The sequence below is a fragment of the Pinus tabuliformis genome, chromosome X (genome assembly GCF_031772625.1).
Source record: "Pinus tabuliformis cultivar Carrire ecotype Pingquan chromosome X, CPIR1, whole genome shotgun sequence".
Taxonomy (NCBI): Eukaryota; Viridiplantae; Streptophyta; class Pinopsida; order Pinales; family Pinaceae; genus Pinus; species Pinus tabuliformis.
In genome coordinates this window covers 1,516,707,019-1,516,719,154 of record NC_142308.1, presented here as the reverse complement: position 1 = coordinate 1,516,719,154, position 12,136 = coordinate 1,516,707,019, and positions in this window count along the sequence as shown.

Here is a 12,136-nt window from a genome sequence, read left to right as displayed (position 1 = left end):
TTAAGTTCTATCGTGGGGGAAATGACCGAATTTAATGAGGGATTTAACATTTCAGAGGACATATGGATGAAGGAGTATGACATGGCGAATGAAAACAAAATGAATTGGTTCGCTTGCTGACGTCACTGGGGGGGGCTGCTTTGTACGAGACTAATTCCCAAGTGGTGCCTCCGTAATAAATCTACACCGTTCATCCAAAAGTCAAGAGGTTCTGCGCGGGGGGGGGGGACTGCTTGTGTTATCCTTCGACTTAGTTGTGTCGTTGGGTTTTCTCCATCGGGCAAGTCCCATCTTCTTTTCCTTTCGCTCACCACCGACTTTCCCACACTTTAACATTTCCGACTGCCGCACAGGGTCCCACTGTCCGTCTTTATTTATTACAAGACACTTTATATTGACAAGATATTAGCATTAAAAACCTTTGATAAACCAAAGTAACTTTAGTTTAATAAAATAAGAAGAATTCTTTCACATATTTTCTTTTCTCTTTTCAGTGTTTGATTTTTTTTTCTTTTACAATTATATTTAATATGTACAACACATAAAATTTAAAACAGGTTACAACACGATCGTAGACTAGGCTAAACCAAATATTTCTTTCAGTCAGTCACCCCCATGCCATTTTCCAAGCATGAATGCGGGATGTCATGAAACAAATCCATCAAAACTGAACCAAGGCTTTCGAGGTCAAACCACCTCAATCCTCAACCAATGATTCCACCTCATGGTCAGACATCACTAACCATCACCATATCGGTCTCTACCCAAGCTGTTTAGGGCTCTAGAGCATTTGTGCCAACTCGGCTTCCAAGACTAGTAACTCAACCCATAGCTGTCGCCGGGCTTCTAGAGTGTTTGTCCAACCAAGGCTTCTAGGAGTAGTAACTCAAACCACAATTGTCGCTTATCTTCCAAAGCGTTTGTCCAACCAAGGCTTCCAAGACTAGTAACTCAACCCAAGCTGTTACAAGGCTTCCAGAGCGTTCGTCCAACCAAGGATTCTAGGACTAATAACTCAACCCAAGTTGTTACAGGGCTTCCAAAGCGTTTGTCCAACCAAGGCTTCCAGGACTAGTAACTCAACCCAAGCTGTTACAGGGCTTCCAGAGCATTTGTCCAACCAAGGCTTCCAAGAACTAATAACTCAACCCACAACCAAAGGCACAAGAAAACCAACTAGAAAACAAAAGTAAAACCCACAACACCATGACTATCTAGGAAATGGCAAGGCTAGGCAAATCCACTGTCAATCTAGGAAATTCTCCATGCCAATGACAAATCAGGACCAATAAACCACATGCATATGCCATGCATGCCAAAACTAGTGAGGAAAACATACATGCAACTTGGTACCTACAAGCAAAACCTGTTGTAGTTGCTGATCCCGATGTACTCTTGTGCTTTTTTGCTTTTCCTTTGCCTTCTTGCTCAGAGGCCTTTTTATCAATGATGCCTCTATATTCTTCAATTTCCATTAGTTTCCTTCATTTTCCTCCTCACACGAAAAATGTGATCTTTCACCTTCCTTTTCTCCTATTTTCCACTATTTTAATAAATTAATGTGCCAAAAATGCCATTTTGCCTTTCCAAAGCCTTTGCCATTGCCTTTGTCAATTTCCTTAGCCATAATAAACCGAAATGAACACTCACTAGGATGTTTTGCACAACATTTAGCTTGGATACATGTCCCATGACCTTGGTCTTATTTTTATATTTACTTGGATTTTTAATGAGGGTTGTTACAAGATGATACATATTTAACTTACCTAGTATTATGTTTTTGTAAAATTATATATATATATATATATATAGATATATATATTTTAATATTGAAAGGTATTTATACCATACATTAATGCTTAGAGATACATAATCATTAAAATCATTTTATATAATTAATAAAAAATTATACTTCATAAATTAGCAATTTTTTTTGTTTTCTTTCACATTAAAGTTTTTATTGATTATTATTAACAATATGAGTATCTAATATAGGGTGATTTTTTAAATTGAGTATATAACATTGTTAATGTGCTATCAAGCATAATCATTGTGTCATTTTTTTAAGGGTTAGGGGAATTAATGACTACTTGAGATTATTTGGACAAGATTTGGGTTTAAATCCTACTAGCTATCATCATAAACCCTAACCTAGGTGTAACAACCCCCAAGTTGCACTTAATAAGAAACTCAGGCCTCAACCTAGGGTTGAGACATCCCAAATGGTTATGCCTACCCTTTTAGTGAAAACACAATGAGCTAATGTATCATCAGGGATTTGAATTGAGGGGGAGGGGAGGGCCCAAATTTTCTTTCCCAACCATTTGAGCTATTACCACTTGACTAACCACCATGTCACTTTTTTTTAACAAGAAATGTGGCAACCAACTAAGTGGATGCCACTGTAAATCCAAGCTAGTGCCAATAGCCCACAAGGCAACATTAGTAGGAGACCAATTTCTTAGCAAGGATTGAGACATCTAAAGACACATCCATGAGGGGAATCCCACTCTTGGGGGTGTCTACCTTCTTAGCCTCATTACAATGGGCCAAAAGCTAAGATAAAGATTGAACCTAAGTGAGGAGAATGCGAAACCTACATCCCAACCACTCAATCTACTACTGTGGACCTCACTTTTCAAGTGATGAAGTTAGTTAGGAAGCTCCCTTTCAATTCCAAGGTTTCACACTCCACTCCTTCCCTTGGTAATAAGGGTACCTGGTAACTTCATAAGCTCTACTATAAAATGATTATGTGTGCTTATTAGACCATATTACTCAAGGTCTTCCTAGTCTACAATCACCGTGTCACTTTTAAAGTGATGTTGTGGTGGAGTTGATCAAGGGCTTTCATTTCAATTTGTGGGTTTGGTGTGCCATAAACAAGATGGTCCCTTGTCCCACTAATAATGAAGTCTCATGCATCAATTAGATGTCTAGCTATACTATGACTTTAGAATTAAATTATTATTACTATTATTATTGCAAAATAAATAAATAAATAAATATACATATAATTGTTATTAGCATTAACAAAATCTAAATACAAATGGAGGAAAAAAATTCCATAATATTTTACCAAAACACAAAATATTAGAAAATTCACTACAATGTAAGAGAAAGAGTATAACCTAAAACAAAAACACATCATAACCAACCTAATAGCTAATGAGAAGTTATTGTTATCATTTAGTAATAAACCTTAACCTCAGGCTACTCCCACCCATTATTTGCTAACATAACAAAAAGGAAAGACCTTAGAATCTTGTACATCATAAGCATCAAAGTAGTGTGTTTGTTGTCCATGTTATGGAAGGAGAACAACCACTTAAACCCTCTTATTTCTCACAAACTTGTATTAACCTTGTGGTCCAAATTCTTATCTCCATAATGTAAATAGGTTAACTGGACATTAAAAAAGACTTACTGCAAAAAAATCATTATAAATATATAATTTTCATTTATTTATATTCTTTAACATTTTTATTAAAATTTATTAAATAAAATTAAAATTAAAAAATCCCTTATATTTCTTTTTATAAAATAAAAAACGACTCACACAACCATGTGAATAGAGGAAAAATATATGGTTTAAAGCAAAGTGACTGCCTTTTAGTTATGACTCAAAAGCAACTCATAAACTTTTTAGAAGAATTAAATCAATTTAAAATTCCTAATAATTAGGAAATCAAATAATTCAAATGGAATACTGGAGACACAATTAAGGCAAGTTTTTCTTTAAAATATTCGGTTCAAAGCAAAGTGTTTGCTTTTCGATAATGAAACTTGAAAATAAGGACCATTCTTAAATCAATTTTAAATTTATAAATTGGTTTTCATATCCATAATAAAAATAATATTTAATATTTTTACGTAATACTAATTCATATATTTTCAAATCTATGTAAACTGTATACGTATTTGTGGATAGGCTTCATTGTTTGGAAATGTCATTTAAATGCAAACTTATCAAAATGAATGACGTGGTGAGTATTGGTCAGGGTGTTGTTTACCTACGTCACTAAATTCGTATGGATGGTAGATTTTTCACTGGAATTTGGTAAAAAAAAGGTTTAAAAACAAAAGTTTAAATGTTGTTTTTATAGTGTAAATGGATTAGTAATATCAAAAACTTCTAGGATAATTAAAATTTTGAAATTTAATTTAATAATTGTAATTTAGATTTTTAAATTTTTTGTTAAATTTAATTATACTTAGATAAATATTCTTTTTGTCCAATTAAAATAAGTAAATCCTGTTCACCCCAACCAATCAAAAACTTTCGTTTTCACCAATAAAAATATGACACGTGGGATCGCTTTTTCATACCTGCATGCCATTTAACGATGCCCGATGCCTCTGCCAAACGCCTCTCCGGCCCCAGCCTCCCAACTCCCCCATGCATAAAATCTGCCCTTTGATGCCCTCAACCGAACGCCATTCCTCAGAGCGCCCTTTGAAGCCCTCAACTCGACGCCATTCCTCAGAGCCGAGCCAGAGCAACAACTCAACTCCTGCCTGCATAAAATACGCCCTTTGAAGCCCTCAATCCGACGTCGTTCCTCAGAGCCGAGCCGGAGCAGCAGGAGGAGGAGGGGCAGTGCCGGTTGGTTGTCGTCTACCAAATTGTTGGAGGTTCTTGCGCTCTGCGTAGTCTAACCTTCGACACCCAAGGAGTTCTTTCCACATTCAAGAGACAATGTACCTGTGCACTTTTTTTAAGATTCACTAAGATTTTGTGTGATTCAGCTTGTGCCTTGTGAGGGTTTTAGTGGTCAGAGCAGCAACCCAACTCCCACCTACATAAAATCTGCCCTTTTAAGCCCTCAACCCGATGTTGTTCCTTAGAGCCGAGCCATAGCAGCAGCAAGAGGGGCGGTCCCGGTTGGTCGTCGTCTTCCAGGAAGAAATCAAGGCTGGAGAAAGAAGTCTCAAAGGCTCGATGGATCGGTTTCAAGATCTGGAAAATGCAATTCTTGGTCGGCATATCGTTTATCCCTTGTCTGGAAACGGGTAAAGCGGATTGAACAGAAAGCGTGGATGCGGGGCTTGATGTGGGGATCCAGATATCAATGGATTTTGTTTGTCCAATTCTCCTTCCTAGGGGTAGGATTGTTGGAGCTTCTTGCGAGCTCTGCGTAGCCTAACCTTCGACATCCAAGGAGTTATGATGACCTTTTTTGACTAATTTTCTTGAGTCTTTTAAAGTCCCTGTGGCTTTTGGAGGGCAGTATGGCTTGGGTTTACAAAACGCGTGCAGGAAGAAGTGAGACAGAAAGATGTATAACCCAAAGTCATTTAACAACATTATATGATAATCACTCTGGTAAAAATTGAAATTTTTGGGTTGTGAGAAATGAAATTTTTTAGCTGTGACCGTGGTAAACATTGAAAAATTTGAGTGGTGACAATGGGGGTGAGTAGCAAAATTTTGAGTTGTGAGACTGGGTGGGTATGGAATTTTTATTTTATTTTTGACAATGGGAGTGAATATGTTTCAGAGCATTCAAGGATTGATTTTTTGTTTTTTTTTGTTTCTATGTGCCCAAAAATATAGGAGGATTGTTGAACTCATTTAGGGCCAAGGCAAATGATGTTGTTCAAATAGGGAAATAATGAGAAAAGAAACTACACACATTCAGTTATACATTGACCAAGAAAAAAAACTAAAACCAAACACACGCATAAACACACAGGATTTACGTGGTAAAACCTTGACAAGGTGTCAAGGAAACATCCATGGGGCAAGCGATTGGAATCTCTATTAATTCAACAATGATTCTCCATGATTACATTTCTCGGGCATTCACCAGTTTTATACCAGCCTCCTCCATTACATAATTGCTATTTCGGTATAGAACTAACTAGTTACATTTTACCCAAAATTACATAATTCGTTGTCAAACTTCCAACAAACTCCACCTTGACAACAATTTTCGTAATCCCTTGCCCATGCCCATTCATCATCTTTTTTGCAAGCCAAGAGAAGCTAAACACCAACACAGCTTCTCTACTGTAATTGGTTTTGTGAATTCGTCTGCCCAATTCTCTCGCATATGGACCTTTTGAAGAGCTACTTTTCTGCCATTGATCACATGTCTCAGAAAATGATACCTTACATCAATGTGCTTGGTTCTGCTGTGATAAGCAGGATTTGTAGCCAAGTGAATAGCACTTTGACTGTCACAATGTACATTCACTTTCTCATGCGTCCTTTCAATCTCATCGAGCAGACCCTTTAACCAGATTGCTTCTTTACTGGCATTTGAAGTAGCTATATATTCAGCTTCGGTAGTGGACAATGCAACTATTTCTTGAAGCTTTGACATCCAACTAATTGCTCCACCTGCAAGAGAAAAGACATAACCTGTAGTAGATCTTCTTTTGTCCAAATCACCTGCATAGTCAGCATCTACATATCTACAGACTGATCCTTCACTACCATTAAAGACGATGCAATGGTCACTTGTGCCTCTTAGATATCAAAGCACCCATTTCACTGCTTGCCAATGTTCTTTACCTGGATTTGCCATGAACCTGCTGACAACTCCAACTGCATGTGAAATGTCAGGTCTTGTAGATACCATCGCATACATTAAGTTGCCTACAACATTTGCATATGGTACATGAGACATACACTGCTTTTCTTCATCATCTCTAGGACTCAAAACCGAAGAAAGCTTAAAATGGGAAGCTAGTGGAACATTAACAAGTTTCACATTGTTCATAGAGAACTTTTCAAGTACTTTCTCCACATACTTATGCTATGATAACCAAAGCTTGCCATTTTTCCTATCTCTGTGTATCTCCATGCCCAAGATATGTTTTGCTGCTCCAAGATCCTTCATATCAAACGTCCTAGAGAGTTGAGCCTTTAACTTGTTGATCTCTTCCATGCTTTTGCTTGCAATAAGCATATCGTCAACATACAAAGCTAAGATAATGAATATGCCATTGAAACTTTTGAAGTATACACAATGATCATACTCACTTCTTATAAAGTTTTGGCTCACCATGAAGGAATCAAACTTCTTGTACCATTGTCTGGGAGACTGCCTCAGACCATACAATGATTTCCTGAGCTCGCAAACTAATCTTCTGCTGCGACCTTGTACAAAACCTTCTGGTTGTTCCATATATATCTCTTCATTCATATCACCATGTAGAAAAGTTGTTTTAACATCTTACTGTTCTAACTCAAGATTAAGTAACGCAGTTAGTGCCAACACAGTATGAATAGAAACAAGTTTTACAACTGGAGAAAAAATCTCATGAAAGTCTATACCTTCAACTTGAGAATACCCTTTTGCTACCAGTCTCGCCTTAAACCTTTTGATACTTCCATCAACTTTCTGTTTCAATTTGAAGACCCACTTGCATCCAACAACACTTCTCCCTTCAGGAAGCTCTACAAGATCCCATGTATTGTTCTTGGCTAAGGAATCCATTTCTTCTTCCATAGTCGTTTTCCATTTTTCGCTATCTGTATCATCTACTGCTTCCTGATAACAAGAAGGTTCCCCATCTTCAGTAATCAAAGCAAAAGATGAAGCATAATCTTCATACCTTTTGGGAGTTTTCCTTTCCCTTGTAGACCTTCTTAGAGCGACTGGTTGCTGAACTGGCTCAGAAGCTTCAACGACTTCCTTTGTGTCTTCAACAACTTTTTCTCCAGAAGTATCTCCTTCCTTTCGACTGTCACCGAAAGGTCTAGCCTCCAACTGAACTCGTTGATTTGGCGATATCTGTTCCTGTTCAATTCTTTCAACATTTGATTTTAAAAGAGAGGATTCATCAAATGTTACATCTCTACTAATGACTATCTTCCACAATGTAGGATCCCACAACCTATATCATTTCACTGCATAGTCATACCCAACAAAGACATAACATTTCGACTTTGGATCTAATTTTGAACGCTGATTTTTCGGAATAAGAGAATAAGCATCACAACCAAATATCCTCAAATGTGAATAATCACAAGACTGACCTGTCCAAACTTCTCCAGGAATTTTACAATTAATTGCTACTGAAGGTGATCTGTTAACTAAATAACAAGCAGTAGATACTGCTTCTGCCCACAACTCATTTTGCAAGTTAGCATCGCTGATCATGCTTCTGGTTCTTTCCATAAGAGTCCGATTCATATGCTCAGCAACACCATTTTGTTGAGGAGTATAAACAGCGGTATTGTGTCTAATAATTCCCTCATCCTTACAATATTGTTCAAATTCAATTGAAGTGAACTCACCACCACTGTCACCTTTCTTTTTTAGCATAAAGACCCAAACTTTACGGGAGAAATCATCAATAAACGTTAAAAAATATAGAGCACCTCCATATGACACAACAGGGAATGGTCCTCACATATCAGAATGAATATAGTCTAAAACATCTTTACTATTATGATTTCCAACTTTAAATCTCTGTTTACACTGTTTTCCATACACACAATGTTTACAGAAATCTAACTTCAAGGATTTTAGATCAGGAAGAGATTTACATTTCATCAGTGTCTGAAGACCTTTCTCACTCATATGACCCAATCGATGATGCAATAGTCGAGTACCTGCTTCTTCCTTTTCTGATGCAACCGCTGCTTCACGGACTTGAGTACTTCCTTTTAACCTGTAAAGATTTCTGACATTTTCTGCTTTCATAACCACTAGGGCTTCTTTAAAGACTTTCAAGACGCCATCCTGACCTGTAAGCTTATAACCATCTGAATCCAACACTCCCAAAGAAATCAATTTTTTCTTCAAATCAGGTACATGTCTAACACTAGTTAATGTTCTAACTGTGTTATCATACATCTTAATCCCGATCTCTCCCATCCCAACAATGTGACATGACACATTATTACCCATAAACACAGAACTACCGTTTACATTTTCATACGAAGTAAACCAATTTCTATGTGGGAACATGTGATGAGAAGCACCAGAGTCTAACAGCCAGCGATCTAAACCCTGAGAGACATTACATTTAGGTGAAGTTTTATCTATCATACATAATTCTTCAACAGATAAAACTTCGTCTACCATATTTGAATCGACCTGATTCGCTTCCTTCTTCGGGTTATCAGATTCCTTTCGTTTCCAACATGTAGAAATTTTGAATAATTTAACACATATTCAATGGAGATTATCCTGATCATGTACTATTGCGGAATACATACACAATACATAAGCTCCTCTACGTTGATCATCAATTTAGTAGCACCAATAACAATAAAACATCAAGAGCATTCACACATTAACACAGTATGTAACCCGGGGAAAGCTTACAGCTGAAAACCCCACACTATCTGTATATTAATGATTGAGAACATGTAACATTACAAAGTACAATGCTTATCACAAGCAATCTAGTACCAGCTCCACCTGTTACACACAATACAACTCAGATCTGATCTCCAAATCTATTCCACTGCTTGCCTGCCTCCACTGCTCAATACCTGATTAAGAATGAATGAGAATGGATTAATCAAACTCGTATTTACCTCCAAAGAATCACTCACACTGGGAAAGACGTGAGCAGAGGCTATAATACTGGGCATTTACTGGGCAATACTCATTAGCATACTCAATCCCTTGATTGTGCAAATCCTCATGCACAACTATAGTCACAACTGATAGCAATCTGATCCTCTAACACCTGTGCCTGCTGAACTGAACATGCACTGACATGCAACTGAGCTAACTGATGTATTCTATAGTTGCATTATGAGTTAATAATTAGTTTAACAACTCATCATTAGTCTATTTGCAGTTAGACTAATTGCAACTAGTTTAACCAAGTCAAACTGAACACAACTCCATCAACTCCACAATCAACTCCACCAAACTCAACTGATTGAGTTCTAACTGAAGTCATGCATGCAACAACTCAACTGACCCACAAAGAAAGCGTACTTCCTTCTGACAGCTGCATGTGCCACATCTGTAGCTCAAACTGAAGTGCTCCAAGAGAATAAGATCAAGTTTATAGTCCAAATATTATTATGAGACAATAATATTTGACTTTTCTATTTTTGACAGCCAGTCTAAAAATAGACTTTGATCACTCCTGCTGTGATCACTCCTACTATGATCATCCCTGCTGTGGTCACTCCTGCTGTGATCCAAAAATAGAACTTGCGCCATAATTTGCCTGCGGGCCCACTTAGTGAAGGCGACTCTTTTCACTAAGCTCCATCATCTTGTTGCAATCTCAACACTCCCTCTCGACAAGATATGGATTATCAGCAACCCCTATCCTGCCTCGGTGGTATTCGAATTTGCTCCTGGTGAGAGCCTTCATCAGAATATCAGCATCCTGATCCTCCGTTGGAATGTATCAAAACAACATGATCCTCCGTTGCACACAATCTCTGATATGATGGTACCTGATGTCAATATGCTTAGATCTATCATGAAATACAGGATTAGCCGAGAGTTTAATGCAACTCTAGTTATCACAGTAAATCACAGTAGGATCCAAATGAGAACCAAACAAACCAACCAGGATCTTCCTCATCCATATAGCCTCGCATGCAGCCAAACTCGCTGCCATATACTCAGCCTCTGCTGAACTGAGTGCCACGGATCTCTGCTTCCTGCTGTACCAAGAAACTGCTGTCGATCCAATACTGAAGACCCCTCCTGATGTGCTCTTTCTGTCCGTTGGGCTCCCTGCCCAATCTGCATCCGTGAAGCCACATAGCCTCACCTCATCCTCTTGTCTGTACCACAAACCATATCCCGATGTGCCTCTCAAATAACGCAATACATGCTTGCCCGCCTTCCAAAAGAGCTTGGTAGGCTTAACCATAGCTTGTGAAAGCTGGTTAACTGCACAACATATATCGGGTCGTGTATTAACCAAATACATCAGCGACCCCACCAACTGTCGATAAACAGTAGCATCCACTTCTTCTCCCGAAGTGGCATCCTCCTTCCTCCAACCTCCAGGAAGAGGAGTATCAACAGGCTTGCATCCATGCATGTTGAACTTCTCCAGTATCTCCCGAGCATACTTGCCCTGAGAAATAAACAGTCCACCACTGCGCTGCCATATTTCCAATCCTAGGAAATAGTGAAGGAGGCCCAAGTCCTTCATCTCAAACTCCTTAGCAAGATCATCCTTGCATGAATGTATCAACAACTCATCACCCGTTAGAATCAAATCATCAACATACAGTACAATGATAAGCAACTTACCCTCCACCACAATTTGGTATAGGTTAGGATCCGCCTCGCTCTTGGAGAATCCAAGTCCTGTGAAATAGCTGTCTATCTGTGTGTACCAAGCACGTGGTGCTTGCTTCAACCCATACAACGCTCTCTTGAGCTTGCACACATGCGACTCGCTGCTGAAGACCTCAAAGCCTTCGGGCTGCTCAATGTACACCTCCTCCTCAATGACTCCATTGAGGAACACAGCCTTCACATCCATCTGATGAATGTGCCATCCCATCTACGCTGAGAGAGCAAGAATCGTCCGTATGGAAGAATACCTTGCGACAGGTGCAAAGGTCTCCTCATAATCGATCCCCTCTATCTGTGAAAAGCCTCAGGCAACAAATCTTGCCTTGTACTTCTCCACACTCCAGTCAGCTGCCTGCTTAACTTTGTAGATCCATCTCGAACCCACCACTGATTTCCCTTCCGGTCTAGGAACAATCTCCCATGCACTGTTTCTGACAATAGAATCATACTCTTCCACCATGGCGTCTACCCATGCGGGATCCTCCACAGCTTCCTCGAAAGAGGATGGCTCAGTCACAACACACTTGCTCATAAGAGCCATGTATCCAGTGTACTGATCAGGTGACTGTCTCTGCCTGCGTTAGGCTGTAGGTGGTCCTACAACTTTCTCTGCATCTTGAGCCAGTCGCTCAGCTTCTGTCAAGTGCTTTCGCCCTCTGATGGTTGGCGCTACATGAGTGGTCTCTTCCACTCCATGAACCTCGTCCTGTGGCTGATCCACGTCCTGAAGCTCATCCTTAGGAACTAATAGCTCCTCATCTGCATGCAAGTGTAGCTCCCTCTCAAGCGAACACTTCATGGCTTTCTCCTCCTGAAATTTTATATCCCGTCGCACAACAGTTTTACCATTGTCTGGCAAATACACACGATAGTTGTGGGGCGTATCA